We start from the raw sequence: 6,260 nt of genomic DNA on the forward strand, positions 1-6,260 counted from the left end.
TAAATTTTTGGAATCACTCACATAAGCATAAAAAGCATAGATAAACATCATTTTTTTATCAATATACCATTTTGGGTCACTTTTTATGTAATTTTGCAACGACATCTGTTAGTTACTATTTTTGGCAATTTTTGTCCGCATCAGTCTTTGTAGGCGAGATGAGTGTGCCACCATGAAACACTTGTACTATGTACATTGTCAAACCAAATTAAGCATCTTATCAAGTGGAAAAGCATGCAAATGCGTCACATCCAGGGCCACGACTCCCCGGATAGGTATGTATATGATAATGACCGCAGTAGACGCTTCAACATATATCACAATATGTACATGATTTCTTTTATTTGCATACATTGAGAAGTGTTATGAGAGGGGTGAATGTTTTTATTTTACATTATGTACGTGCCACGGCACGACATCCACCCCCTCTGAACCTGCACATCCTCCGGTATGTGTCACAACAACATTTGTAGAGCATTAAAACTCATGGTCAGACGTCATATTCTCACTTTCATCCTCAGTTTACATATAGTTGGTTTCATTATCCTCTTCACTTGGTTGTGCATCAAATGAATCAACATTCCCTCTTCTTTTGAATAATTTAATTCTTTTACCTGCAAATAGGAATTTTCATTTCTATCCCATTCAGTTCACGCAAGGTGTAAGTTGCATTTCCATGCACATGTTTGACAACATAAGGACCAAACCATGTTTTTGTAAGCTTCCTTATTGTAGAGTGCTAGTTTTCAAGGCTACTATCGTACACCAACACCCAATGACCTTCTTCAATGTCTTTTGGTCTGAGCCTATGCATCTTGTCAAATCTGTCTTTGTTTTTTAACCTTGCATTCTTTAGTCGAGCTTTTGTAAGCTCAATGTTTTCATGCCTTCTTTCTAATTGCCGTATATGCAATGCAAGAAGGTCTTCTCTACTCATTCCATCTTCCCATGGCAATACATTCCATGTAAGAACTACATCTTCAATTGGCATCACAGGTTTTTGACCATACATCAATTCAACAGGCATATAGCCAGTGACTGAACTATGTGTTGTACGGTCAGTCCACAATGCAAATGGTAGTAACCTTGGCCACTCTCCAAGCTTACCTTCACAAGCCTTAGCTAAAGCTTTGATGATTGGAGGATGTCCTCTTTCACTTTTGCCATTTCCCTCTGGGTTATAAGCACAAGTTAAAGCTAGTTTGATGTCCATTCTAGAGAAGAATTCCCTTGCTTCATCAGCATTCAATTCTCCTCTATCTGTAGTTATCTTTCCACACACCCATAGCAACAGATCACATCTTCAAGAATAAATTTACATACAACTTGTGTACTCTTTGTCCTCAATGTACGCCCTTCAACTTGATTAGACAAATCTTCTCTTGCAAGCACCAAATACCTCATTTGCCAAACTCCCAAAGGCATTGTAACCAAGTCCACAACCCATTTGTAATACATGGCTAATGAATAAGTAGGATGTAGTGCATCACGATGCCGCACATTTGAATATATTTGGCATGTCACACAAGACTCCACAAACTCAGCCACATCCTTATACATTCCTTTCCACCAATACCTTTCTTTTACCTTGGCAAATGTTGCCCATACACCTCGATGTCCTGCCCATAAACTTTCATGGAACTCCTTGATAATTTGTTGTTGAGTAATCTTATCGCATACTACCCGCAATGGTGTTCCAACTCTTCGTTTAGATGCTTCTATAAGTAGCCATCCCTCAAGAAGTATCCATATGCTTTTCTTCTTATCCTCTTAAATTCCTGCTCAGTCCAATCATCCTGCTTCTGCAGAGTACTTAAGTAGCAACCTATTAAGAGCCGTTCATCCTCATATAGTTCCTCTGAAAAGGACTCAAGTGAAGACACAAAACATGCATGACTACTCTTTGCATGATCAATGGTGTAAAACTTTGTGCCTACATCATCTCCCTCAATAATCATGTCCTGTTTATCTTCATACCTTGCCCTAGATAGCATATCTACCATTGGGTTGTATTTTCCTGCAATATGCTTGAACTCAGGATTCAAGGACTTTATGTAGGCTATCCATCGTAGCATTGCAATATCAGGAGTCGAACAGTTTGTGATCATTCCAAGAAGAGGCAAACAATCAGTTTCCACAACCACTGATGCCCCTATCAAGTACTCCTTGTTACACCTCAATGCTGTAACCACCCCCCATAGTTCCCTTTTTACTTGTGCATAATCGCGTTGGCGAGAACTCAGAATCTTGGCTCCAAATCTCACCACATACCTTTTTTCTTCATCATCATCTTGCCCTACTGCCCATTCTATCCCTGCAGGATTCGTATCCACTGTCAATGACAGGTCTCTCACATGCATAGTCTACCTTTCTCAAGGTTGGCGATGAAAGAAGTAGCTTCTTTAGCTTTCTCATGGCTTTTGTGTGCTCTTCATCCCATTGAAACTTTTGATTCTTTCTCAATAACTTATAAAGGGGATCTGCTACATGTGCATAATGTGGTATCCAAATAAGATAGAAGATGCAAGCACCAAGAAATCTTCGAACTTCAATTATAGTTGTACATGTTTCTTTCATGTTTTTGATTACATCCATCTTTTTTGGACAAGGCTTTCTACCATAAGGACCACACATATGCCCCACAATCAAAACTTCATTGACACCAAATACAAATTTTTTCCCTGACAGGGTAAGATTAACTTCTTCGAGCTTTGTCAAAATCTTCTTACAATCTTCGATATGGTCTGCAACAAACTTACGACACCCTCTTGAATCCATAGCTTCATTTTTATCTTTGTCTTCACCCTTTGATGGGCACATCATCAAGAAATGGCATTGTGATTTGAGGTATGAAGTCACGTAGAACCATGTTCATCCCATTCATCATGTGTGCAACTGAATTTGTTGCTTCTTGAGGTAAGGTACACATCCTTACCAATCCCAAAAGTGTTTTCATACTTGTCAGATCTCTACTCTCAACATCTAGCTGAAATTGATCGTACTCTGAATAGAGATCTCCCATCGAGTAAATTGACCTTCCTGCAAACGCCTCTGTAAATTCATCCACTATAGGTCCTGTATCCACATTCCTGATAGTAGCCTTATTTACAGGTTGCATATCTTGTATGAACCGCAAAGCTCCATTCTTCTTAGGCACAGTGAACCACCTGCTTGAATATGGCGCATAAGAAGGCTCCAGGATACCCATACTAATCTTTTCATTCAGTAGTTTTATTAACTTTTGCAAATGTGCTTTCAGAACCGGAATTGGGCGTAGATTCCAAGGTACATGAGGGATAGTGTGTTGGGGTATAAAGCCCAATGTGGTCGCCCAGGTAAGTAGGCGGGCCGCCAGGTATGTACACATATTCTTTTGTTAAAACCTAATAAGAACTCACTATGCTCTACACATTACAGTAGAGCGAGTTCACCATATCGTCGTGCTCTTCTTCTCGCGCTCTCTCTCGCGTTGCACTTCCGCTCGTACTCCTTCAACTAGTATCAGAGCTCAGATCGAGGCTCGGGGCAGCACTGCAGGAGGCTAGAGTCACCAACTCAGATTGGAGTGAAATTCGATTGGAGTGAAATTCCACTAGTTCATCAGGTTGATATTGGTTCAGAGGTCAGTTTACAAGGGAAACTCTGCCGAATTTTTCCCAGGAAAGTAAACTACTGTGAAGCGTAGCTATGGCTGGATCATAGGACACTGCTCTTTACAATATCAAGAAGCTGGATGGAACCAATTTCCCATTGTGGAAGAAGCAGATTTGGCACGTGTTGGTACAAAAGAAGCAGATAAAACCTATAAAGCTCAAAGGGATAAAACCAGAAGATATGGACGAAGATGAATGGAGCGAAATGGATGAATTGGCACTTTCTACCATTATGCTGACTTTGGCAGAAAGTGTTTACTTCAATGTAGCAGACGAGATGTCGGCTTATCAAGCATGGTTAAAGCTGAGTGATCTTTATGAGAAGCAGAGTGCAGCTTCACAGGTATAGTGGCTTAAGAATCTTGTTGACTTGAAGATGAAAGAAGGGACACCTATGTCCAATCATCTGAATGAATTCAACACAATCTATAGTCAGTTGTCAGCTCAAGGTGTCAAGTTTGATGAACCTGTTAGAGCTACGTTCCTGTTGATCACATTGCCGGAAAGTTGGGACACTTTTCGCACAGCTTTGAGTAATTCTGCACCTCCAGATGGTTTGTACATAGCAGGTGTAGAAGGAAGTCTGCTTACTGAAGAAACCAATAGAAAGACAATGGACAAAGGCAAAGGAACAGCCTTAGTTGTCAGGGGAAGGACCAAAGAAAATTACAAAGGTGGAAAGAGGAATCAGCCTCGTAGCAAGTCCCGCAGTGCTAAAGGCAAGAGTGACATAGAATGCTACCATTGTGGCAAGAAGGGTCACATGAAAAGAGACTGCAGAGAATGGAAAGCAGAAAAAGGCAAAGAGAAAGCTGAAGACCATGGTGAGAAGAACAAGTCCTCAGTGAAGATTCAAGAAATAAATGTGACAAACACTGTTGTAGAGGATGACAGTCTAGTGTCAGGAGACATCTACTTCTTGAAGAATACAATGGACTCAGCTCTTCTTACAGCATCTGATGGAAATGCACTGAGTGACTGGATTATAGACTCAGGGGCATCACTTCATGTGTCTCCAAACAAGGAGTGGTTTACCTCTTATGTGACCACTAAAGATCATGTTCGGCTAGGCAATGGGCAGACATGTGAGATCTTAGGTGTTGGAGATGTTTAATTGAAGTTTTAGAATGGCTCTTCTTTCACGCTGAAGAATGTGAGACATGTTCCCGCAATTACAAAGAGCTTGATCAACACAGGTTTACTTGATGATGCTGGCTACGTCACCACTTTTGGACAGAACATGTGGAAGATATCCAAGGGTTCTATGACAGTAGCACATGGAGTAAAGTCTGGAGGACTTTACATGATTTATGTATCAAATGTCTCTAAAAATGTAATCAATGTAACCGAGCAGCCGAACGTTTCTTTGTGGCATAGCCGGTTAGGACATATGTCCAAGAAGGGAATGGAAATCTTGTCTCGTTCTGGTTATTTGCCTGGCTTTTCATTTAATGATTTTGAATTCTGTGAACATTGTCTGTATGGTAAGCAAACACAACAGCCACATAAGCATAGAAGCAGTAGAAGAGATACACAATTGGCACTTGTTCATAGTGATTTGTGTGAACCTATGCCTAACCTATCTCTAGGGGGAGCTTCTTACTTTATGACATTTATAGATGATTACTCGAGGAAAGTATGGGTTTACTTTCTCAAGCACAAGGATGAAGCGTTTAGTGTTTTCAAAACGTTTGTGACACTTGTGGAGAATCAGAGTGGCAAGAAGCTTAAATGCTTACGCACTGACAATGGTGGAGAGTATGTTTCAAAGGCCTTTCAGGACTTTTGTGAGTCAAAAGGTATAAAACGTGAACTTACTGCTCCTTACAATCCTCCTCAAAATGGTGTTGCTGAGAGGATGAATAGGACCATACAAGAGAAGGTCAGAAGTATGTTGTCTAATGCACAACTGCCAAATGGATTTTGGGCTAAAGCTGTATCAACAGCTGTCCATCTTGTAAATAGATCTCCTAGCAAGGTTTTGCAGAAGGATTCAGTTCCAGAGATGGTATGGTCAGGCAAAATGCCCTCATACAAGCATCTCAGAGTCTTCGGCTGTGAGGCATATACTCATGTTCCAAAGGAATTTAGGAACAAACTTGAGCCAAAGAGTAGAAAGTGCATCTTTCTAGGCTATGGTAATTCTGGTGAGATGGGTACAGACTTTGGGATCCCGAATCCAGAAAGGTTGTCCGCAGCAATGATGTTCACTTTAATGAATCCAAATATCATTCTAAACCAGAGAGGGTTGAGGAGATTAGAAGAGTTGTCTTCCAAGAAGATGGACCTGCACGTGCAAGACAAAATGTCAGGGCTCAAGAGGAGCAAGGACAGGATAGAGTGGAACCACAGGTTGTGGCTGAGCCTGAGCCACCTATTGTGCGTAGATCTGGACGTATCATGCGACCTCTTGATAGGTTTGTTCCATCTATGAACTATGTCATGTTGACTGATTGCAATGAGCCTTCATGTTACAAGGAAGCAGTGCAAATGAAGGACTCCGGGAATTGGCAATTGGCCATGCAGTCAGAGATGACAGCTCTGCATAAAAACCAGACATGGAAGCTAGTTAAATTACCACAGGGCAAAAAGGCTCTACCTTGTAAA

This window comes from Adiantum capillus-veneris, chromosome 1 (assembly GCF_014529385.1).
Source record: "Adiantum capillus-veneris isolate H3 chromosome 1, ASM1452938v2, whole genome shotgun sequence".
NCBI lineage: Eukaryota > Viridiplantae > Streptophyta > Polypodiopsida > Polypodiales > Pteridaceae > Adiantum > Adiantum capillus-veneris.